The sequence below is a fragment of the Vicugna pacos genome, chromosome 4, assembly GCF_048564905.1.
Source record: "Vicugna pacos chromosome 4, VicPac4, whole genome shotgun sequence".
In the NCBI taxonomy this organism is placed as follows: Eukaryota; Metazoa; Chordata; class Mammalia; order Artiodactyla; family Camelidae; genus Vicugna; species Vicugna pacos.
The window spans coordinates 30867178-30893111 of record NC_132990.1 but is presented as its reverse complement, the minus strand read 5'-3'; the positions used below and the strand labels follow the sequence as shown (position 1 = coordinate 30893111).

Sequence of the window (25934 nt, the reverse complement as noted above, 5' to 3'; positions counted from 1 at the left end):
GGCTTCTGGGACAGCAAACCCTCCTGGTTTTCCCCTTACCTCTCCGGAGGTCCTTTCATAGATGATTTTGCAGATTCCCCTAATTTTCCTCACTGTTTAATGTACTTGTTATGTTGCTTTGCTCTAGGGTTTAGTCCCTGAACCTTTTCTCTTTTCTATACTCTCTATATGATCTCATTCAGATTCATAGTTTTAAACATCATTTATACACTGTAAATTTCAAAATATTTCTAGTCTCAACACATCTCTGCTTGCACGCTTAATAGGCAACTGAAACTTAAATTCCCCAAATGGAAACTTTGGTTTTACCTAGACCTGCACCTTCTGTGCTTTACAACCCATAAGCACTCCTCTATTCGCTCAGGTCACCTTGACTCCTAGGTTTCTCTCACATTCCACGGAAATGCATCAGCAAATCCTACTGGTACCACTTGAAATCTGCTCTAAATGCCAGCAACACCTTAGAACACTTCCTGTATCTGACTGCTTCTCATCACTCCACAGCTCTCATCTAATCCAAATTCCCAGTATCATTCTTTTTCTAGTCCCACCTGATCTCACTGACTTTTCTTTTGCTTTCCTTATGTAGCAACCACACTCATTTTTAAGACACATTCATCTCTGCCAGCAACTCTTTCAGTGGCTTTTATCACACAGGATAAAATCCAAAGTCCTTATCATACCCACAAGACCCTATGATCTGGCCCCTGCTACTTGTCTGACCTCCTCTTGCACCCTTTTCCTCTTGATCACTGTTTTCCATCTATACCAGCTACTTTGCTGTTCCTTGATCGTGCTCAGAACGTTCCTGCTATAGGATTTTTGCAATTGCTGTTCCCCTGATTGAAAGACTCTTCTCTCAGATTCCTACTGCACTCACTCTTTCTTTCTGTAGGTAACTCTCAAATATTCTTTAATTAAAGAGCTATTTTCTGACCTCTCATTCATAACATAATATTTCTCCTTATGTTGCTTTATGTCTCCTACCAGTATCCATAACATGTGGTGTAGGAGTTGTGCCTGACTCCTAAGGAGGTCATACACCTCAGCTGTAATTTAACGGGCTCCCCCAGAGGTCTGCAGTACACAACCTGCACAGCTGTATGTGGCATACATGCTAACACATAGTATAGGATAAATTTATTCATTTGCTTATTTTCTGATTCCCCCACTGTAATGTAAGCTAATGTAACCCCAGGCTGGGGACTTGGAGTACCCCAGCATGTAGAGTAGGACCTACAACATAGCAATGCTAAAAAATTATTTGATATACGAACAAGTATGTATTTGATGTATGTATCTATGTGGATGTGCAGGGGGAAAAGGTCTAAAAAGAAATATGCCAAACAGTGATGGTGATTATATCTGAGCAATGGAATTACATGTGATTTTTCAGTGTCTTCCTTATCTTTTCCTTAGGGCATGGATATTTTAATAATAATATATTATTTTTACAAAGACGAAGGTATTTTTGAGTCAGATAAACCTGTGATTGAATTCTGGCTCTACTCTTTACTTGTTGTGTAACCTTGGGTAAACTTATTACCATCTCTGTGTCTCTTTAAAATGGAGATACTATCTATATCATTGGGCCATTGGGTGGATTAAATAAAATATGCATGTCAAAGCTTGGCACAGCATCTGCCTGAAAGTAGACCTGTAGTAAATAGTTTTCCCTCTCTACCTCTTAATTATTGTTTCTATTATTCTTTTTGGGGGGAGGAGATCACTGAGATGTAAACAAGAGCCCCCAGGCCTTGAGGGACTACTGGGCCTACGTTTAACCCCAGGTGTCCTTCCCTGATGGCTAGTGGAAGGCAGTCCTTAAACTGGACTGACGCTCAAGGCAGTGCAGTGTTGAGTTAATGAAGGAGAATCCAGGTCAGTGCCATTCGCATCTCAATGAAGACCCATCATCAATAGGAATTTAAATCTTTTAGGACTTCTAGACTCCCATCTATTTTCTTGTGGATGTGTGCAGTAAGATGGCTGTATGGGCTTGATCCTATCTTCAGTTCTTCACTGGGCCTGGGAAGAGTAGAAACCCTGGTGAAGAATGACTGAGGCACTGGGAGCAAACCACAGGAGCTCAAGTGTCTACCGGAAGGGAGACAAGCTGCAGGGGAGCCTGTTGGAAGCTCAGGGTGCCCACCTTGAGCCAAGTACCAGAGCCAGGGGACCTTCTTTACCTTGGGGGCACGAGCCCCAACCTCATCAAGCCATCCTTTAGCTCAAACAGCAGAGAGAAGGTGTGCCAATAATCAATTTATGATGACACCTATCTTGGTATCCATCATGTTCACGTCCATCACAACAATGAAGTTCATGGCTCACCTACTAGCTTTCTGGAGAGCCCAGCAGAGAACATTTCAGTCCATGACTGAGGTGTTAACTCTGGCAACACTTCTGGCCTGAACTCTGCTACCTCCCATCATGGGAAGCTCAGCTAAATTAATTTAGAGGGAAATTTTAAGGTCCTGCTTCTTCTCTCTCCTTTAAAACAAGAACAAGCCTTAAGCAGGATCCCTCCCTTTGTCCTCTGGTCCATCCTCATTCCTGTAGGATTTCCAGAGTTGTCCTAAGCAGAAAGTGCCCCAAGCTCTTAAGAGTAGCAACAAGAAGTACAAAGATGGTCACAGGCCAAAATTTCAAATTAACTAAGTGTTTCAAATCCAAAAGATCTCTCTTCCCAAGCCTTGAACCCCTAAGATCCCTCCCTGGTCATAAAGGCAAATAAGGAAGGCTTTGTCTCTGGTTTATCTAGAGATGCTCCCAAATATCCTGTCTCTCAGTTTACTGAATGCTCTTCTTGATAAAAAAGGAGAAAGGGCAAAGAAATGATTGTGTCCTTCCTAGGTCTCCAAGCCAGATGTTCCAGAAATGTCCATCACAGTGTCTATCACATCCATATCACTTTCTAAAAGAAACCACCCTAAGTTAGTACCATGTTTAACTCAGCATTAATGCTTCTACCCCTGGTATAGCTGATTGCAGTAGGAGTGAGGACCTGACCTAAGGGCAGTAAAACATTGGCTGGCCGGTGGCCCATGAGGTGGTGTGGTGCTAGAAACTCTGCTCCAATAGGAAAGAGCAGGGGCAGTGGGATTTTCACTCTCAGGAATTTGAAATGGAGAAGATCTAAGGCTGAAAGTATGCATCTCACATGTCAAGTGGGATTATTAGCCAGCTGAAGCTGGGATAAACAAAAATCATGAGAAAGTAAAAGGCACAATTTGGAGAAGATGGGTTTAAAGGTGTGAGGGAATTACTGGGTTGTTAGAAGGAGTGGACATAAGTAGACACACAGGGTTACTGGGGATGAGTTGTCTTCAGGGGAAATGTTTGTGGGTTTGACAGTTACATATTCATAATTTTGAGCAACTCCATAAATTGACTTTGACTTGTACAAGAAAGACTGAAGCTAGTCTTGCCAGCTTTTTTTTAAAAGTACATAGGAAAGGTGGTGTCACAGTCATCCTCACAGCCCCAACCTTCCAGCAAATATTACTAGCACATTCTTAGTGTTCCAAATCAGTCATGGCAGCCTTGCTCTTTTCTGATCACTTTTGGCCATCTGTAAAGCTATTTTCTGTCAAACTCCTGTGAAGCTCACATCAAGACGACGTTAGAAGTAGTTTCCATTTTTCTTGTTTGGCTCCATGAGCACATTTGATCTACGCTGAGTCACAGCCCTACAATTAGGTACATTCACCTCCCTTCATGTGTTCCCACCTTCCTCCAGGGGGAAGCCCCAGTGGATTCACAGCCTGGCCAAGCACATTTTACATTGGGTAACAGAGCCCCCAGGGATCATGTGTGAAAGTGTGTGGCAGAAAGCAAATCTCCTCAGACACTTTGCTTTACATTAAAGCTTGGTTTCTGCTTTAGCTCCTCTAGTTTTTGCCTTTAATTATGTCCATACAGTAACCCTAGAAGTTGTAATCAAAGAAGAGATCAAGAGGGTAACTGGAGGTCATTTTCATTCCTAAAAGAAGCTTAGCCCTAGTTGGGAGAAAATGAAAAGCCTATAGGATTCCCTTCAACTCAAAGGTTTTCAGGGATACACATAACAATTTAAATCCTTTAAAAGCTAAAGAAATGCAAAATTCAATCAATACAGCAGCTTGGAAAGTAGACAAAGCAAATTGCCTGAATTGGGAAATGGCTCCTGCCATAGACACTTGGGGATATAAAGGTCCCATCAGTGTTGTGGCTGAAATTCAGTCATCATTCCATGGGGAACCTCTTCTATGGTTAATAAGCCAGAAGGGATGGCAACTCCAAAAATATTTGGGAAGATAACCCCCAAATTTTCTGGGATTATGCAATTAGCATCTTTTAATCTCAGATATATAGTTCAGAGATGAATTTTTAAAGAAAACTAAATATATATTATCATTTTTACATTAAGAAATCTGTGAATATTTTATTATTTCCAAAGCTTAAAAATAATTTAGCCTGTTACAAGAAAGATGTGTCTGGTAATTCTAATTTCATATGTGTACTTCAGTTAATTTATTTAAATTTATGATTTTAAGTAGAAGTTACTTTATAAATAGTACTGGAATATGTAAAAATTAAGATTCACTGAATTCATAAGTTTAATTAATAGCTTTACAAGGATTAACTTGTTTGTTTTATAAACTAAGTCAGACAGCTGGTGTGCCTGAAAAGGCTACAGGATGGTAATAATGGTGGATTTAACACCTTCCCTTTTTCCTGAAACTCCACTAAAACAACAGCAAAGGGGTCATCATTATTCTTATCATATATTCATCATTATTATTTTTCAAGACAGAAGCCCAAAAGGATGGGGAGAAAAGGCAAAGAGGCAATAGCAATGAATTTTGGAAGCTGAAAAGCAGATAGATGACTGTTAACATACTTAGCAGATATAAAAAGCCTGATAATTAAGCATGAAATGGAGAACACCAGGAATATCCTGATCTAAACTACCGAACCCTCAAAAGATTCAGAGCAGAAACTGGGGAGGGAGGTACGGAGCAGTGGCCAATAAAGAAGCACTAGTTAAAAGTAGTGGGAGTCCTAGATCTCATTCCCCTCTGCAAGTCTCTAGGTGAGTTCCTCTCCCCATCCCTGGAGGAATAAACATGAAGGTTTCTTCTCTGAGCAGAATCAGAAGGGCTCCAGACTGGAGGACACCAAGGCTGAGGTCACAAAGGAGAGGAAATGAATGTACACACATGGCATGCTGAGTGCTGAGACCCCCCAACACCCCTACCTCCCCAACTCCCACCCCAGTCTTTCTCACTTCCAAGAACCACTGAAAGCTAAGCCTCTATCCATCACTCAGGAAAGCGGAGAAGTGTCCTCTGGGAAACTGCACCAGCCCAAGAGGAAAGACCTAGAGATACCAGAGATTCCTCAATAATGGTCCAGTTAGATCCATCCAAGTGAAACTCAAAGTTGACAAACTCCACCCATGTACTCAGGACTTCCAGTTTGCACTTTTACACAGGAGCAGACAAACAAGGTTTGCCAGACATTAGAGAAAAGGCTCTAATATGGAAGACAGAGATCAAGACAAGTGAGTGGGAGCAGAGACTACACAGGGGAAGGAACTAAAAAATGTGATTGTTACAACAATCAGAAATAAGCACAGATATTGCATCCATGAAACAAGAACAAGGTGGGATAAAAGGAATATTCATCGAATAAGCTCTTGGAAATGAAAAAAATGACAGCACAAATGAAAGAAATCAAGAGTTAGGAACAAAAGGTGAAGAATTCCTCCAGATAATGAGCAAAAAAAAAAAATGGAAAAAGAGGATAAAAGAAAAATAATAATGAATAATTTAGGCCAAGCAACATCTAAATAATGGCAGTTCTAGAGAGAGAGAAATAGAAAGAAAAACAAACAAACAAACAAAAAAACCGTAACTGAGTTAATCACCAAACAAATAGTTAAGAAAATTTTCCAGATCTGTAAGACAGGAGTTTCTATATTAAAAGGGCTCATCAGGTTCCCAGCATGATAGCTGAAAATAATCCACATTGAACCACAGCATTGTAGAATACCAGAATTGTGGAGATACACTGCTACTAGAAAGAAATTTTAAAAGTTTCGAGAATATTTGAAATGAGATGAAACTTTGCAACAGCCAGAATGGAAACTGGAAGATAACTGAACAATAACCTCAAAATTTGGGGGGAAACTTAGAATTATCTACCCAGACAAATCAAAATTAAATGTTAGGGTAGAAAGAAGATATTTTCAGGAAAAGAAATCTCAAAACATTTAGCTTTCACACACACATGATCTGGAAGCTAGTGGAGGATGTGCGTTTTCAGAAAAGGGAATTAGTCCACCCTATCAGGAATGAATTGGAAATGCTGAGTTTCTACATTTTGATTTTCCTTTAGGGTGAGAAAGTGGGTCACTCACTTCTATGTTAGAATGTTGGACATTTAAGAATGGGATTTAAATAGGAAGGGTTCATTTTAAAGTGTTTTAATTATACAGGGATTAGAAAACGGGTGCAGCACATGACACAGGTGGAGGGAATCTCCAGGATGGTAGTGAAGGGAGTCCCAGGTAGGGGGCTACATGAAGATTGTGGCAGTGAGTCTCCGGAGGTAGACAGACTGTCATCACTGCATTGTTGGCCATCAACCCTCTTTCTGATCAGCTAATCTACTGGAGGATATGCACCAGCAAAAGAGGGGAATAAATCAATAAGGAGGGAGACATGAGATCCAGGAAACAGGGATCTTACTCATGAGAAGACAAAGTGAATTCCTGGAATGACAGTAAAGAGAAGTCACAGGTGACAGTGTGTGGCAGGCCTAGATTAGCCCAGGTAGAAGGAGAATGAATTTCTTCTGGAGGAAGGTCTCCAGAGGGGGGAAATGGCAGCATTAGATCCAGGCATGATAAAATTTATCAAATATTGTGCTGAGAGATTTTTGAAAATTATGGAACAAATTAGCAAAATGTACAAACAAAACAAAAACTCTAGGCAAAATTTTTTAAAAAAGCAATTGCTAACTTCAGGGAAAACAAAAAAAGAAATAAAACTGAATCATAGTGCCGTACAACGCTTAGCTTAGAGTAACATTCATATAGACAAATAATGTGACCACTGAAAATTGCTCCAGCTGAAGATCTAGACAGAATTGTGGTGAGACAATGGTCTGGAGAAGCAAAGAAGGTGGTGGTATGAGAGTGAAATCCACTTCTGTTATTACAGTTCAGGAGGAATGTGTCAAATTGAGCTGCCAAAAGTTAGCAGTATATGCTTATTATTTAGAAATGTGGAAAAGAGTATATTACAAAAGAATGGCTGAAATGGTCAAGAGGAGCTGCCTCTAGAAAAGTGGTGAGGGGGCAGTGGAAGGAGTGGGGCAAGGGAACTATCTTTTTTGTTATAAGGCTTTTTGTATTGACTGCGGCATTATGTGCATGATTTACTGTAACAAAAATAAATTAACAAAATAGAATATATTGATTTTATAAATCCCATTTAAAATATTTAACGCTTAATTAAGTTTATTTACATTTATGGGATCAAGTTTAACGAAAGGTTCCTAATAGTGATTGTCAGATTTGCTGGAATTATATATAAAATGATGATGTTGGTAAGTTGAGCATAAAAGCTTAAGAAGAAGTAGGTTCAATTAACTTGAATAAATTTAATAATATTAAAAAAAAAACTTCCGAATATCCTTTTCTGTGCATAAAAGCCCATTTGAAGACATGAAATTCTCTTGGGTTGTCAGATTTTTAAAGTCTCTGCTGAATGCTGGAAGAGAGGGAGATGCCCAGGGGTGCACAGCTGACTCAGCTTTGGAAAAAGAAAAATCTTCAGCTCTGGGCTTTTCATCAGTTCCTGCCATCTATGCACTGGGGAGATGGACAGATGTGTGCACCCCAGTCTCTCATCTACCCAGGAAGCTGGCTTCCTCCAAGCAATTCTGCATCAGACGAACAGGATGGACCTCTGATCTTGAAGCTCTGTCTGGTTACTCATGAGTCATATTTTGTGCTGAGCAGCCTTCTCCCCAGCTTTGGGCAATTCCCAGTGGAATCAATGGTAAGGCTGACAAATTGCTTTCTCAATCCTGTTAGTGACCTTCACTGCCCCACAGTCATTAGGCTTAGGGAAAGTGAGCAGTGGCTGCTAATTAGGAATAGATTGGAGTAGGGGTGGGCAGGCAGCAGGAGGTGAGCAGGCATCCAGGGACATAGTTCAAAGACTTTTGTCAAGAGAATCCAATCTGAAAGGAAGGACAACTGTTGAATTAGCCCACACTAATGGGCACCCATTTTAAAAGATTACAAGAGATGTTTCTACCCTAAGGAACCAGTTTCTTCCACATTGGTCCTCCAGCTCTTCAGAATGCAGGACTGGCAGCCTAAATTTATTTTATTTATTTTTTTCAAGAATAAGATCTTAAAAAAATTGTTTTAAATTGAAGTATAGTTGATTTACAATGTTGTGTTAGTTTCTGGTGTAGAGCAAAGTAATTCAGATATAGATATATCTATATATAGATATATATAGATATATCTATAGATATATATATTGCAAGTCATTGAATATAGTTCTCCATGCTATACAGTAGGTCCTTGCTGTTAACCTATTTTATATATAGTAGTATGTTTATGTTAATCCCAAACTCATTTATCCCCCCACCCTTTCTCCTTTGGTAACTAGTTTGTTTTCTATGTCTGTGAGTGTATTTCCAGTTTGTAGATAAGTTATTTTGTAGCCTTTTTTTTTTTAGATTCCACATAAAAGTATTTGTCTCTCTCTGACTTCACATAGTATGATAATCTCTAGGTCCATCTATGTTGCTGCAAATGGCACCATTTCATTCTTTTTTATGGCTGAGTAATATTCCATTGTGTGTATATGTGTGTGTGTATATACATAGCGCGCGCGCGCACACACACACACACACACATATATATTATATATATCACATCTTCTTTATCCATTCATCTGTCAATGGACATTTAGGTTGCTTCTATGTCTTGGCTATTGTAAATAATGCTGCTAAGAACACTGGGGTGCACATCTCTTTTTGAATTAGTTTTTGTCTTTTTTGGATATATACCCAGGAGTAGAATTTCTCTGTCATATGGTAACTCTACTTTAAGTTTAAGGAACCTCCATACTGTTCTCCGTAGTGGCTGCACCAATTTACATTCCCACCAACAGTGTAGGAGTATTCCCTTTTCTCTATACCCACTGTAGCATTTATTATTTGTAGACTTTCAAAATGATGGCCTTTCTGACTGGTGTGAGGTGATACCTCATTGTACTTTTGATTGGTGTTTCTCTAATAATTAATAACGCTGGGCATCTTTTCGTGTGCTCATTGGTCACTTGTATATCTTCTTTGGAGAAATGTCTACTTAGGTCTTCTGCTTATTTTTTGATTGTGTTGTTTTTTGATATTGAGCTGTATGAGCCATTGGTATATTTTGGAAATTAATCCCTTGTCAGTCACATCATTTGCAAATATTTTCTTCTAGTCCATCGTCTTTTTGTTTTATTTATGGTGTTCTTTGCTGTGCAAAAGCTTTTAAGTTTAATTAGGTCCCGTTTGTTTATTTTTGCTTTTGTATCCATTACGCTAGGAAGACAAATGCAAAAAAAATACTGCTGTGATTTATGTCAAAGAGTGTTCTGCCTATGTTTTCCACTAGGAGTTTGAAAATTTTTTAAAAAAAACATTTTTATTGAAGCGTAGTTGACTTTCCATGTTAGCTTCAGGCATACTGCAAAGTAGGAATTTCAGAATATCCTATCTTACATTTAGGTCTTTAATCCATTTTGAGTTTATTTTTGTGTATGGTTTTAGAGAATGTTCTAATCTCATTATTTCACATGTAGCTGTCCAGTTTTCCTAGCACCACTTACTGAGGAGACTGTCTTTTCTCTATTGTATGTTCTTGCCTCCTTTGTTGTAGATTAATTGATCATAAGTGTATGGGTTTATTTCTCAGCTTTCTATCCTATTCCATTGCTCTCCAAGTCTGTTTTTATGCCAGCACTATACTGTTTGGATTACTGTAGCTTTGTAGTATAGCCTGAAGTCAAGAAAACTGATTCCTCCAGCTCTATTCTTTGTTCTCAATGTTGTTTTGGTTATTCAGAGTCTTCTGTGTTTCCATACAAAATTTTAAATTTTTTGTTCCATTTTTGTGAAAAATGCCATTGGTAATTTGATAGAGATTGCACTGAATCTATAGATTGACAGGCTAAATTTAAATAGGCAGGACAACTCTAAAACACTGTACTGAGCAGGACTTCAGAGGGATTCCTTAGACTAGGGTCTGTACACATTTTCTATAAGGAGCCAGACAGTAAATATTTTAGACTTTGTGGGCCATATAATCTCTGTCACAACTGTTCAACTCTGCCATTTTAAGCACAAAAGTGTTAGAGCAGGCAGATAACTAGATATGAGCAGAGAAAGGGGGACACAGACCAAATGGCAGGAATTGGGCAGAAAGGAGTGGCACAGGCCAAATGCAGGAAATCACACATCATGTAAGCAGCAGGGATCCTTGGGTAGAGAAAGAAAAGCAGGAACCTTGGGGCTGATAAGGGATCATGCCTTTTGGGATGACAAGTGGCCTGGAGAAGAACAAAGAAAGGTGAGAAAAGGCAGGAATTTCTAGTGTCCAAATGTAACCTTTTGCTCATTATGCCTTCATTTCAATAGAATTAGCCTTGCAGATCAGAAGTACCCATCATGCACTGACGCCGTGACACTTCCGATCCGGACTAAATAAGGACAAAAATCCCTCCTCCCTTCGGGAAGGTGGAGTTGGGATGATAATCAGGGAATATGACCCCAAACCCTTCCCTTCCCAATGAATATTCCACCCATTCATTTTCACACCCTATGTAACTAACTTGCCTAATAAACTCAGGGCAGCCGCCCACCTGAGCCTGCCCACTCTCCCCTGAGAGTGTACTATCCATCCTTAAATAAATCCTCACTTTACCTTTTTAACCTCTAAGTCTTGTCTCTGAATTCTTTCTGGGACGGGACAAGAACCTGGAACACCGGTTGCACCTATTGGCAACAAAAGCAGCCACAGACAGTATGTAAATGAGTGAGTATTGCTGTGTTCCAATAAAAATTTATTTACAAAAATAGATAGTAGGCCAGATTTGGCCCACAGACAGTAGTCTGCTAGTCCCTGCATTAGATTAAGTGTAAAGAGGTAGAAATGCTGAAGAATGGTGGAATTTCAGGCTGTTTGACAAGTGGGTGAATATCAGCCAGAATCTTACCTGTTGCAAATATTGGAAGACTATCCAAATTTGTTTAAATTAAGAGGGAATTTTCTGTTTCTGTAACTAAAATCCTAGAGGCAGAACTGGCTTTAGGTGCAGTTGTACATGACTTCTCTTTTTTTCCTCACCATTAGGCCCACATTCTCCTCTGCAAAGGGCATTCTCAATCATTTTGTCTTGTGAGAGTTATAAAATGGCTGCTGCCAGCTACTAAGCCTAGATCCTTCCAGATTCATATCCTATAGAAAGAGCTTGGAATTCCTGGCAGAAGAACTGAGATGCACTCAAATTATACTGCCTTTGAGTCAGTTACCAGTTTAGTCTCAATATCTGCTAGCATGAGGCTCTTTGCTTTTCTTCCTCTAAAAGGTTCTGACTACTCTTGGGCCTTATTCTTCCATATAAACATTACAATCAGCTTATCAAGTTCTATGAAAAATCTTGCTGGGCTTTTGATGTAACTGTATCAAATCTATAGACCAACTTGCGGAGGCTAACATCTTGACAATATTGTCTTCATGTTTATGAACGTGCTATAGTTCCCTCCATTCACTTAGGTTTTCTTTAATATCTCTTAAGAATGATATACAGTTTTCCCTGTAAAATCTTAAGATATATTTTGTTAGATTTATTCCTAAATTCTTGATTTTGTTGTATATGACTGTAAATGTTTTCTTTATTAGTTATCTATCACTGCATGCTACTCCAAAATTTAGTGCCTTAACACAGGAATGAACATTTGTTACCTTTGCAGTTATACAGGTCAGGAATGTGGGAGTATCTTAGTTCTGACTTGGATCTCTCGTGAAGTTGCAGACAGCTGTCAGTCAAGGCTGCCATCATCTGAAGGTCTGACTGTAGTCACTTCCAAGATGACCACTCACATGGCTAACAAGTTGGGGCTAGTTTTTGGTGGAAGGCCTCAGTTTCTCCCCAATGGGGGCCTATCCACAGGCTGTTTGAGTGTCCTCACAACATGGCAGCTGGCTTTCCTTACAGTGAGTGATTCAAGAAAAAGAGAAATCCAGGATGAAGCTATCTGTTTTATGATCTAACATCAGAAATCATCCCTTTATAGCAACACTTTCTATTTGTTAGAAGTGAGACACTAGTGCAGCTCATTTTCAAAGGGAGGGGAATTAGGTGCCACATTTTGAATCTTAGGAGCAAAAAAAGCACAATCCCCACAGTCTGAGGTTTCTCTTTCGTTTTGTTGTTTGTTTTTTTGCAAAGAGACCTCTAGGCTCATACAGAAATGGACATTTGCTTTTTACTACTTTTACAGCATGCTTCCACTAGGTATTTCTGAAATCCTAATAGAAGAAGATATTGTTTCCTTAATACTGTTCTCACTATAGTCCCTCTTGGTCTGAATTCTAGCCACACTGAACTGATTTCAGCCTTCCATAGACACTCCAGGCTTACTGTCATTCCTTTGCATGTGCTCTTCTCTCTGCCTGGAACACAGTTCACCTGGCTTATTCCTACTTAAGCCATCGCTGACCTGAGTCTGGGTAGGATCCTCCTTTATATGCTCCCATCACACCCTGTACTTCTAGCTTGATAATACTAATCATGATATAATACAATGGTTCTCAAAGTCTGGTCCTCAGGCAGCATCAGTCTTACCTGGACATTTGTCAGAAATGCATATTCTCAGGCCCCTTGCACTCCCTGAATCAGAAATTCTGCCGTGGGGCCCTGAAATCTTTGTTTTAACAAGCCTCTGCTTGATTCTGGTGCTCACTCAGTATGAGAACCACTGCTTGCTCTAATGTAATTGCCTGTTTACTCTTTAGACCCCTCACCAGAATTAAGCTCCATGGGGCAGGGCTGCATCCGTCCTAGTCATCTCTGTGTCTGCCAAGCCCATGGTGAATTCTATCAATTCTACTGGGTGGAATTCAAAAGTCAAAGGCAAGAAAGAGTGAGGGGACCTGGTGAGAGAGAACTGCCCAGGGTCTGACTTCTACCTTCCTGCTTCCACGCCTTCTATTCATTTCTAAAGTCAGCCACACTAGATGTCTCAGACTTTTTGTTTGTTTGCTTGCTTGCTTTTTTGCATTCCCTGGGGGTTCATTATCTTCCAAATAAAATTGCCTCTCAAGAAGCCATATCCTGGGGCCCTGGGCAAGCACCATTAGCTTGAAGAAGTGCTCTGGAACAGGACGGACAGCTGGGCTGGGGGTGGGTGGTGGGTCTGAGTTAGCAGTGGGATTTGGCTGAGCTCCAACAAGTCTCTGTCCCTCTCTAGGCACTCTGACAGCTTGTGGCGGGGCAGGTGCATTGTCTTCTCCATGGGAAACTACAGCAAAGCTCAGAAGTGTAATGAAATGGGGCATAAGCCAGATGACTTTGAGAGCACTGAGGGGACCAGCAGGACTCTAGGGTAACGACCCAATGACAACAGATGCAGCAGCAAAAGGAATTTTAACTGTATTCACTCCAAGTTCTCCTATCCCTGCCCATCTCTCACTGTTGCTCTTAATGTCCACGTCTTGATGTGGTATCTGTTGCATGTCCTACCCATCTGCAGGTAGGAACTTTTTTTCCCTTTAAATAAAGACATTCACTGTATAGTTTTGGATTGTGATTTCTGAGGAGTAGGCTTCCCCAGTATGTGTATGGAGGGGCAACTTTCTCTCCTTCATTTCCAGACTGGTATTTGTAATGACATTCCTGTCTGTCTCCGGCATGAATGTGGGTGTTATTATCTGTATTCTTCCAGCTGTTCTGGATGAGGGCTTCCCCCTTGTGATTTCTCTTGCAGGGAGTGGAGATTACTAATGTCAACTGCGGTGATCAGACAGTGTTAAAGATGGACCCTGCTACAAGGAGCCAGGCAGGGATCCTCCCTCCAGGGGACTCCAATGGAACAGGAGTAAGCCAGATCCTATATGACCAATTATCCAGTTCAGGGGTCAGCAAACCATGGTCCCTGGGCCAAATCCAGCCCGCTGCCTGTTTTTACAAATAAAGTTTTACTGGAACACAGTCATGTCCATTCATTTACATATTGTCTATGGCTGCTTTACCACTACAATGGCAGAGTTAAGTAGTTGTGGCAGAGTCTGGCCACAAAGGCTAAAAATATTTACTATCTGGCCCTCTAAAAGTTGGCAGACTCCTGCTGGTGGGACATTTATTTCCTACTTATGATCTCTAGCCCCTGGTCCAGGTCTGCTCGTATTTAAAGGGCCCAGCCTGATTTCCTCTATGCCAGTGGAATTAAAATATTTACTTTAAACTTTTAACTTTGAAATAATTTCAAATTTACAGAAAATCTGCAAGAATAATACAAAGAAAATCATACATCTTTTACCAGATTCACCCATTGGTAACATTTTATAACATTTGCTTTACTATTTGTGCTCACTCTCTCCTTACACAATATATTTACATTTTATTTTTCATGTTTATTATATATATTTTTTGTAATTAGGCTTATTTATTATCTTTAATGGAGGTACTGGGCCAGGACGTCGTCCATACTAAGCACTCAAGTCTACCACTGAGCTATACCCTCCCCCCCATTATATATGGTATTTTTAATCATTTGAGGCCAAGTTACATACATCAAAGCTCTGTACTTTTGATACTTCATGAACATGTATAGGCTTCCTAAGCATCAAAATTTTCTCTTCTCATACCCAAGTACACTTCAATTTAAGTCAAGTTAATATTGATACAATACTTTGATCTACTCCACCATTCCTATTTCAGTGATGCCTTTAGCACCTATTTTTCTCTAGCACAGCATTCAGAGTCGGGAGTTGCGTTCACTTCGTATGAACTTCAGGTTTTTGAGGTTTCACTCTATAAAGGAATAAAGGACTCCCTTTATAGTTTATCTCCCAGAGGAAAAGGCAACATTTTTTTCTAGTCCTTTAGAGCTTATACCTGGGGTGCACCTAGAACATTCTAGGGGAAATTTCTGGGACCTGGGTAAATGTCCATGGAATGGGGCTTCTGGAAAGACAGGCAGGTTCCTGCAGCTGCCTGTCCCTCCTCTTAATACGGCAGCCATGCCACACATTTGGAGACCATGAGGTATCCAAGGGACCCCCAGGGAGGTGGATTTCCAGCCAAATTCTTTTCTCTCTGGCTGCAATGAGCCCAAATGATCCCTTTCCACAATTACATTTTTCATCATAAAGAGGAAGTGTATGTTATACCCTTTATCATCCGAGAATTTGGAAATGTGAGGATGAACAAGGACCTTGGAACCAAATGTAAAGATCTGGAAGCTGCAGATCTGGGGAGGATCTGAGCCTGGTAACTTGTTAAGGATCAACTTCATACAAATTAAAATTAATTATATCAATTAAGGCTACCACTTAAAGCATAATTAGTGATCTTTCTAAAATAAATATTTTTGGTCAGTATAAATGAGTTAAATAAAAATTTATACTAGAGGAAATAAAGTTTGATTTAATGTATGTGTAACATACAGAACATATCTATGTAATCTTGTAGAAGTGTGTGTGTATATAAAAATATACCATTCATTTAATCATTTATTTATCAATGATTTCTTGGTCTACTGTATGGTAGGTGCCAGGGATAGAGAAATCAATCACACCTTCCTGGGTACACTGGGAGGGACTATTTGGCTGGATTAAATAAATTGGATTGATCTTTCAGAAAATATTATTCTCACTTGTCCTAGCCTGGGCCTAGCAATGCAAGTCTGAAATTTTGAGCTTTTTTGGGGTGGGTGGTAACACTCTTTGGGAAAACGTGATGCCTGGCAACTGTCTGTGGCTGGACTGAAAATACTGGTAAAGGGTTTAAGACTCTAACGATTCTTCCAGAACAACCAGCCTGACAATGAGTAATATGCAGTTTGATGCGAAAATTAGAAAACTGGCAGACGAACCTGCAAGAGGGAAATTGGATTTCTAGAGAGACGGATGGGAGGCCACACGGCTGAACAGAGTTCATAAGATGCAAACGCATGCAGGGGACTTGCAACCCTCCCTCTTTCTCAGTGTGCAAAATAAGTCCCTATTGTTTATTTATTTTTGAGTGAAAGCGAGAGTTCCGTGGTCCTGGTGTTTATTATCAAAATGGATGGATTCAATATCAAGCAATGATGTGTTCAAAATGAAAGCCACATCATTAAATGTCCCAGGCATTTATTAACACAGTTTCCTCCTTATTAGAATAAAATAGGCATTATCCCACCAGGTCCTACGTGACTCTTGCCTTTTCTCATCTGGCTTTGGTGGAGTCTCAGTCTCAGTTTCTGGAAAGCAGTGTGGTTGAAAGCAAATCTGGGGAAAGCAGAGATACCCAGGAAGATGTGACGAGGAGTGGAAAACGCCTAGACAGTAGCCTTAACAAGGAGGACTTTATCTCCCTGGAGTACCTTCACTGCTGTCTCTTTCTCTTTAGCTTCCCATCCCCTTTCTTCTGTCTCATTTCTTTCTTTCTCACTCATTATTGACATCAAGAAACAGCTTCCATTCTTGTGAACTGTGACTTCTTCCCCCCATAACAGTTGGTGGGGGGAAGTGGAAACCTTCATCTCAGGATCTTTTGAACGGCTCCATGCCCAGAGCAACTCCATGCTAAAAAGACTAAACAGTTTTGAATGTTCGTGTTTCAACTGAAAGACACCAACTTGGAAGAAGACATAAATTCATTATTACTACACTGAAAACTGTTTCTGCTCCAGGCAGAAAAGATAAATTACCACCCAAGTGATATAAAGTTAGTTTGAATATTTTGTTAGATCAAATGCATCACGATGTCTGGAAATCTCTCCTCTTTAAAGTTGGAATTAAAGAATGGTTATCAGACCAATCATAGACACCATCATTTGCATAAATTTCATCTCAAGGGATTTCTGAAGTTATGCAGTACTCAAGTGGTTAATTGTTCTTCACACTTCTGAGGTACCAAATTACAGCTCAGATTAGGGAGGACCCGTTGGTGACTGAGGTGATTAGCAGGAATCCACAAAGGGAGCATCTCTGAGGCCTGAAGGGAGGATATGGCCAGCAGGAGCACCACAGGGCCTTTTAAAGTGTTCCCATGAAGGAAATGAACTTAACAAGTTTTCTTTAAAGCAGATTTTCTCCATGTTTTATGATTGTAAACAACTGGGCATTCAACGATGACAAAAATGCTTGTGTTTTTTTCACTTTAATTATTCCTTCTCATCGAAGACTTAAATTCCTTAAAATAGCCATTAAAGTTGCCACTGATTCCACTCTCCCCCTAGAATTCTTATTGAACAGTCTCAGGTCTGAGGTTGTTCTGTGAATGGAGTTAATATTCAGTGTTTACTTGGAAGATGTAACGTCAGCAGGCTGATTTTTGAAAGTCCTTACTGATTTCTTAATAATCCCAGGGGAACTTGAGGAGACAGCAGACTCCATTTTATTTACTCTGAGCCTCCCAGAGGCATGCATGGAAATGATATGCCTTTCCTGTTGAGTAAAGAAGTAGCTAGCCCATTTCCATGTTGCCACGTTGGGCTGTACCACAGAGGCCTGCCAGGCATGTCCCTGCCCAGCTTCAAGACTGAAGAAAGAGCCTAGAGTAGGCCACAGTGACACAAACAGTTTAATAGACAGGGGGATCTTACATGTCTGAAGCAAGGTCCTCAAGCTACACCCCACTGTGTGAGTAGAGGGCAAACAGCACATGGTGGCAGTCTTCACTCTCAGGGAAGGGGGAGGTTACCAGTTACAGGGGGAGTTGAGGTCAAGTGGGCTCATTGGTTACCAGGGAAAATAGCAGAGGGGCACACCCCTCAGCACTCCTCTCATAAGCTATCATGGTGGAGATGTTCTGATCTAAAGTTTAGAACAATCACTAGCTGGGGACGAGGCGAGTATATAGGAAGACCAGTCATGTGATTAGGGTGTAGGTGACCAGGCACTGGTCGAACAGGGGATGTACAGAGAGTAAGAGGACAGCCATCCTGGGTAGTCTGATCATACAGTCCCTTCCTGCAAACCCCACACAACCCTTACAATCTTGGTCTATCCCTCTTCTGTGATATCCCTGTGGTTACATAGATAGAGGGGCACTGCAACCAGATACCACACATACAATACAGACACCAGCAGCTGGAGAGCATCAAGAGTAAGATACCTAGTATGCTAAGAATGTTCATTTGCCAGGATGTGGGCAAATTCTGGAGCCAAGCACTTACCAAGTTAATGGAAAGGTAGTTGATGGTGGCAGCATCCTGTCCAATTATGAGGAAGGTAAGGCCACCCCTGGTTTTTACAAACCTAGAGTCACCCCATGGGGAAGGGAAGGCCCTGGCTGTAAAAGAAACATGCTGGTGGCCTAGCCAGGGGTCAGCAGTCACCTGATGTTATGTTGAGTGCCATTAGAGATGGACCCATTAGGTCTTTCCAAACAAAAAACAGTTACTCCCACTAGCTGGACTTGTGTGTTTAAAAGCCAGCCTATTCCATTCCACAAAGCATAGCCCAGAGGTGCTCATGGGCAGTCAGCTGTAATGATTACCAATGGGGGTCCTTCTGAGGTATTGGCATGTGGGACAGGAAGGTGTTAAGAGTCTTTCTGTCCATTGTCAGTCATCCCCATAGTCAAATTTTCATGGAAGTTGAGAGGAGGGCGACAATGGCATCTCACTGTAGACCCAGCAATTAAACTCACTTTGCAGTGAGGCCATGGTTGATTTTCAGTCCTAGCATAGATTTCCTCTGCTCAGGCCAGGGATGAAATACAAGACATCTAACAGGCACAACACAGGGGAGATCGTGATCATTATACAAAATACAAGCAGTACCTGCATTCTGAGATAATACCACACTTGCCTGTAGTTTTTGTCCTGGTCTGCAATACAGTTCAGAGAACTCAGGTTTTCAGTAATACAGGAACGGGTCCAAAATCACATCTACAATGGCCACCTAGATTTACCTTGGATGTTTGAAACATAGCTACTCCATTTTGACTTTCAAATGCATTCCCTTCCACAATGGCCAAAGCAGATGTACAATGCATGTTTGATATGCCACAAAATAGGCCACTTTGATAAGTAAAGTTTAAATTAAACCATGTATAAGCCAGAATGACTTCCCCATACTTCCATGCATGAAGATTTTTCCATCATTTCCCCTTGTGATTGCAAACCTTTCAATAGACCAAACCATATGTCCCCAGAAGCCCAGGAGAATGTTGCCTGCCCTGGGTCCAGATCATGCCCCTTAGTGCCAGGCCTCCTTTATATTTGCCTGGTTACCCATGTTGGAGGAAGACTGATTAAATATTGTGAACAAGCTCAGAGGTACATTATTGGGAAACATTTTATAGGCTATATATTTTATCACTTATACCAAGTTGTTACACAAACACAGTATGTGCACTTTTAGTGGAAGACTTAAAGCAAGGAGTGATGCACTATGAGTCATTATACTCTGTGACAACTTCACTAGAGAATTTCTTTTCCATCCTGAACATCAGGGCAAAAGTATTGCTAATATAATACCTCATAAATATAGGACTCAACTAACAGAACTGGAATTTAATATTTAATATCCACTGAAACAATATTTCTCTCTCTAAAATTATCCTCATCTCCACCAAACACAGCCAAATCAAGACTAATTTGTTTGCAAAATAAGTCTGGTCAACTGACAACAGAGACTCCTCCAAACTGGCCGTGGTGGAACTCCCCAGAAGGAGTCTCAGGCTAAATTCCCAAAAACCCTCTCAAGACCAGGAAAGTCATGCCAAAGGCCTGCCATCAGGCTCTGCCTCGATGAATTTCTCTCTTCTAGAGGTCCTCAAAATATCTAGGTTCCGACACTTGCTAGGATACTGCCTTTCCCATTCACCTGATAAGGCTGCTCAGAATCTGAGTCTCTAAGAAAAGGAAAATGTTTCAATTCTACTTGCAGGTGTAGTTTATAAGTCATAATTAACTTGAGGGGAAGGGCTTCACTTTATTTGGAAAACACAGATCAAAACTAGTAATATTCCAGACAGAAACTGTTAGAGCAGGTAGATAGCTAGATATGAGCAGAGAAAGGGGAACACAGACCAAATGGCAGGAATTGGGCAGAAAGGAGGGGCACAAGCCAAATGCAGGAAACCACACATCACGTAAGCACCAGGGGTCCCTGGGCAGAGAAAGAAAAGCAGGAACCTTTGGGCTGATAAGGGATCACACATTTTGGAGTGATGAGTGGCCTGGAGACGAACAAAGAAAGGCAAGAAAAGGCAAGAATTTCCAGTATCTGAACGTAACTTCTTGCTCATTATGCCCTCGTTTCAATAAAATTAGCCTTGCAGCTCAGAAGTACCCATTATGCACTGACGACATGACACATTCGATACAGACTAAATAAGGACAAAAATCCCTCCTTATCTGGGAAGGTGGAGTTGGGATGATAATCAGGGAATACGACCCCAAAACCTTCCCTCCCCAATGAATATTCTGCCCATTCATTTTTACACCCTATGTAACTAACTTGCCAAAGAAACTCAGGGCAGCTGCTCACCTGAGTCTACCTGCTCTCCCTTGAGAGTCTGCTATCCATCTTTTAATAAATCCTCACTTTACTTTTTTAACCACTGCGTCGTCTCTGAATTCTTTCTGGGATGGGACAAGAATCTGGAACACCGATTGCATCCACCCGCAACAAAACCATAAAAATGATAACCATATTCACCAGTTCACTCAGTAACCAATCCTTTTGGTAACTTTTTATGAAACCATCAGGTTTTCCATTAGCATTCTTTCATGTCTTACCCAGATCAGTGTTAAGATCTAAAATTTTTCGGAGACCTGTACTTGTCAAAAGATCCTTCCTATGAATCTTCTTGACCATGAAGCACTTTTGCAAAAGCATCAGAGTACAATAACTGTCTATACATGACAAAAGACTTCAAAGGCATGGTTAAACATCTGATTAGAATATAATCGGTAACAAAACATGGTTACAATAACTAGAATTATGACTGACTATAATTTTAACCTTTAAAAACCTTAATCTCTGGCAAGAACCAAGAAGCAAGTAATTGTGAACTATTTGTCATACCAGCATTTCCCGATTGAAAAACCTGTGTGTTAGTCTTCCTCTCCTAAGAAGGCAAAGGTAGGTAAACTTAGATTAGCATTAATGTTCCAATATTTTATCCTATTTGAAATGACCAAGATAGTCAATGAATTTTCTTCATTTAACTTAGTTTAGTTTAAAGTTACAAAAATCTGGAGAGACTATTTTAGACATTCTCAAAACATAATTATTTCTACAGAGTTTACCTAAAAGATCTTATTTACATTTACTTAAAGTTTTATCATATCAGGTTATTTTTCTTGATGACAAAATTGCAACAGATATAATAAGGTCTTATTTGACCTGTAGTAAACCTAGGTACAACAGAAGTATTATACTCAACATTGATGACTTTAAAGACATGTCTATATTAATCAAACCAACATGCTCAAGTAGCTTCAAAACCAGATATGATTTCAGTGCTGAATATTTTCCAGATCACAGGAATCTGAAATTCATTTGGGATAGTTACTTTGATGTTCTTGAGAATTTGTGTAAGTGCTTCATTTCTTTTAAGCCAAATAAACAGAGCTCGTCCACAAACCAATTCTGGCAATGCCATGTGGAGGCAAAGACACATCATATTTCTAAGGCATACATCGATATTCATATATCTATATAGAACAGAGATCTCAGTTTTCCAGCTAGAAGCTTAAAGATCTCTCCTTTTTGCTCCCCTTCACTCTCAGAGATCAGATGACTAAAGTTCCTGAGAGCCCAGGTAGATCACTTACATCTCAAAGGCACAAGAAAAGAAATAACAGTTCCTACCAGAAAGCCAACTTCCTCTAAGAGTATATGCAAAACCCAGTTTTAGAATGTCAAGAGTCCCATCTCGGCCATTTTTGGGGATTTTTTTTCCAGTTTTTAAATAGTTCAAAAACACCATAAATCTCCTAGGAGAAACCATAGGCAAAACATTCTCTGACATAAAGAGTAGCAATGTTTTCTTAGGTCGGTCTCCCAAGGCAACAGAAATAAAAGCAAAAATAAACAAATTGGACCTAATCAAACTTATAAGCTTTTGCACATCAAAGGAAACCAGAAATAAAATGAAAAGACAACTGACAGAACGGGAGAAAATATGTGCAAACGATGTGACTGACAAGGGATTAATTTCCAAAATGTACAAACAGCTCATACAACTCAGTAACAACAACAACAACAAATAAACAACCCAATCAAAAAATGGGCAGAAGACTTAAATAGACATTTCTCCAAAGAAGACATACGGATGGCATACGGATGGCCAATAAGCACATGAAAAGATGCTCAACATCACTAATTAGTAGAGAAATACAAATCAAAACTACAATGAGGTATCACCTAACACCAGTCAGAATGGCCATAGTTAAAAAGTCTACAAATAATAAATGCTGGAGAGGATGTGAAGAGGGAACCCTCCTATACTGTTGATGAGAATGTAAATTGGTGCAGCCATTATTGAAAACAGTATGGAGGTTCCTTAAAAAACTAAAAATAGAGTGAACATATGATCCAGCAATCCCACTCCTGGGCATGTATCTGGAGAAAACTCTTAATTTGAAAAGATGAATGCACCCAGTGTTCACAGCAGCACTGTTTACCATGGCCAAGACAGGGACACAACCTAAATGTCCATCAACAGATGACTGGATAAAGAAGATGTGGTTACACACATACACACACACATGAATATTACTCAGCCAAAAAAATAATGAAACAATGCCATTTGCAGCAACATGAATAGACCTAGAGATTATCATACTAAGTGAAGTCAGTCAGATAAAGACAAGTATCATATGATATCACCTATAAGTGGAATCTAAAAAAAATGCTACAAATGAACTTATTTACAAAATAGACACAAATTCACAGACAAAGAAAACAATTTATGGTTACCAAAGTGGAAAGGTAGGGGGAGTGATAAATTAGGAATTTAGGATTAGCAAATATAAACTACTATATATAAAATAAACAAGGTCCTATTGTATAGCACAATATATTCAATATCTTGCAATAAACTATAATGGAAAAGATACGAAAAAGAATATATATAACTAAATCATTTTGCTGTACACCAGAAACTGACCCAACATTGTAAATTAACTATACCTCAATTAAATAAATTAAAAAAAAAAAAGCAACAGCCAACCAACAGCTGTAGCCACTTCTTTTTCCCCTGTGGTAATGGCAGCCGATATCTCCACATCAGCCTTAGGGGTGCCTGAGTTCTCTGTACTCTCTTGGTGGCCCCCATTTATCTAGGATAGTGACCACAGGGCCCACAAACTATCAAATGGCCACCTCGGGATTTTCCCCTGCAACTTTTAGGATCACCCTGGAACTTCTGGGTCCCACATGTTAGTGGACAGCCCCACAACTTTCCACTCCCATCCTTATTTTCTCAAACTCTCAGTACTCATGGGACTTTCCTTGGTTTCCTGGCTTCTCTGCCAATTGTTGGGCTCACTGATGTCCTTCAAGGTCCAAGTGTTAGGGTAGTTTAGATAGAAATGAGCACTGGGCAGGGGGAGAGGAAGGGAAAAGGAACAATTCAGAACACAAGGAACCTGAGCTGTCAATTAACCAGAGCACAAGGAATATGAGCTGTCAATCAACCAGAGCGCAGGGAACCTGAGTTGTCAGTCAGTCAGTCAGTCAGTCAATCAATCATGAAACTAGAATATAAAAACAGGAAAAATGAGGGAACGGGGCCATTTTTCCTCTCTTGGATCGGCCCGCTTCCAATTCTCAGGCGTGTACTATCTTTCACTTTTTTTATTTCGATTAAAAAAAACCTTGCTTATATCACACTTTCTGTCTCTTATCAAAAATTCTTTTTTTTTTGGGTGACTAAGAACCGAGGTAATTCTTATTTCCCTTTTCCTGGTGACACAACGACTCCCATTTCTGGGCTCTCAGAAGTCTGCCTGTGATCCCTCAACAGATAAAGTACATTCTTTACTTGGCATGTTTTCCCTAACAAATTAATAGCCCTATGTACTGCTCAGGCTGGCTTGTGTCAGCCCAGCTTATCAGAGTCAAACCCCACTGCCCTACACAAACCATAAACTTCTTACCTCACCTGCAACCAATCAGAGACTTGGGCAGAAGCCCATCAGGCGCCTTGTGACCCTACCTTATAAAAGACCCCAACAACCAACCCTCGGGGTTCACACAGGCACCCCTCACCTGTGTGGCCCACTGTTGCCCATGGCAGGGCAACTACTAAACTTTTCCCTTGTTCTTCACCTCCAGGCTCAGACAGACACCTCTCGTCAGTGTGGCCCGCTGTTGTCTGTGACAGTATACCATAATAAACTCCTTTTTATTCTTATACTTAACCTCTGATAAATTCTTTTACCAACCCGCGCTTCACTGGCTCACCGCCGGGCCGCCCCGTTTGTGTTCACAACACACCGGGCCTGGGCTCGCCGAGCTCTAAAACAGAAGAAAAAGCTCAGCGTCGGCGACAGAGACATCAGTGCTTTAATGGATGGGGGCACTTACATGTCTGAAGCAAGGTCCGGGAACGACTTTCCACCGCAGGCGGAGAGCAGGAAGCGAGCAGAACATGGCGGCAGACTTCCGGCTTCACTACCGCTGATGGGGGAGGTCTCTAGTTATAGGCGGAACTGACGTCAGGTTGGCGCCTTGGTTACCAGGGAAACCAGCAGAGGGGCACGCCCCTCACTACCCCTTTGATAAGCTATCCAGGTGGACATGTTCTTTTTTTTATTTAAAAAAAAAAAGTAAAGTGTTTGTTAGGCAGTTGCCCCTCACAGAGGAGCAAGACACAGGACAAAGTGCCTGTGAAATCTCTGAAGGTTGCAGGAATCTCTCCTAAAACTCCAGAGAATATAGGCGCTTCCTCAAGACGAACGCTACTTGTCTGGAGTGTGACCGTCTGAGGTAACTCTGAGGTGAAGCCGGAGTTGGCTGCTGGACTCCACAAACACTGAGGAGTGAGTGGGGAGGCACTGGGACACCCACTCAAACACGGGCAGACAGGTAGGCCCTCACAGCTGAGACACAGGACCTGCTCTGAGCTAGCAAGGACAGAGGGGGAGGGGAACAGGGCGGGCTCGGGGGAGCGGGCGGGCGCCGGGGAAGCTGCTGGCCCCGGCCAGGTCCAAGAGCCCTCCCCAAATCCGCCAACCTCCTCCAAGGGCTGAGCCCACATGTAGGGGCTTCTAAAGTCCTGAGAGTTCTTGCTTTCCTTCGTCAGAGTGGTCTCCTGGTGGCTCTGGACCGCGTATGTTCCACGGGGTGGAATTCACACTGCCTATCAACTGGCTGTTGGCTGTGGCCCATGGGAGGGTGACGTCGTAAGCTCCTAGGCCTCTGTGCATCAGGGCACTTCAGATATTCTGATCTAAAGGCTAGAACAGTCACTAGCTGGGGTTGGGGGCAAGTATGTAGGTCAGTCATGTGAGTAGGGTATTGGTGAGGCAGGCGCTGACTGAGCAGGGGATGTTCAGACAAAAGCACAGCCATCTTGGGCAGCCTGATCACACATGCCTTTCTCATAGTTATCAGCATCCACAGAGCTGTAGCGTCTTCAGCAGACGTATAGCTGCTGAACTGACATGAAGGTTAGGCGCTTAGAACTTCAAATGAGAGA

The 25934-nt window shown here is 40.9% G+C and overlaps 1 long non-coding RNA gene across 4 annotated transcripts in view; it reads right to left on the bottom strand.

Annotated features, from left to right (window-relative positions):
- LOC140696031 (uncharacterized) overlaps positions 1 to 24909 on the bottom strand; it is a 77742-nt gene extending 52833 nt beyond the window's left edge. For 2 of the 4 annotated variants that reach the window (XR_012071965.1, XR_012071967.1), the window contains exon 1: positions 24821 to 24896. This is a non-coding gene — a long non-coding RNA (uncharacterized lncRNA). Of the gene's footprint in view, positions 1 to 17874; positions 17893 to 24820 lie in introns of those variants that run through there. The other 2 variants (XR_012071963.1, XR_012071968.1) reach the window with 2 other exon arrangements.
- Between the last annotated feature and the right edge of the window lie 1025 nt (positions 24910 to 25934).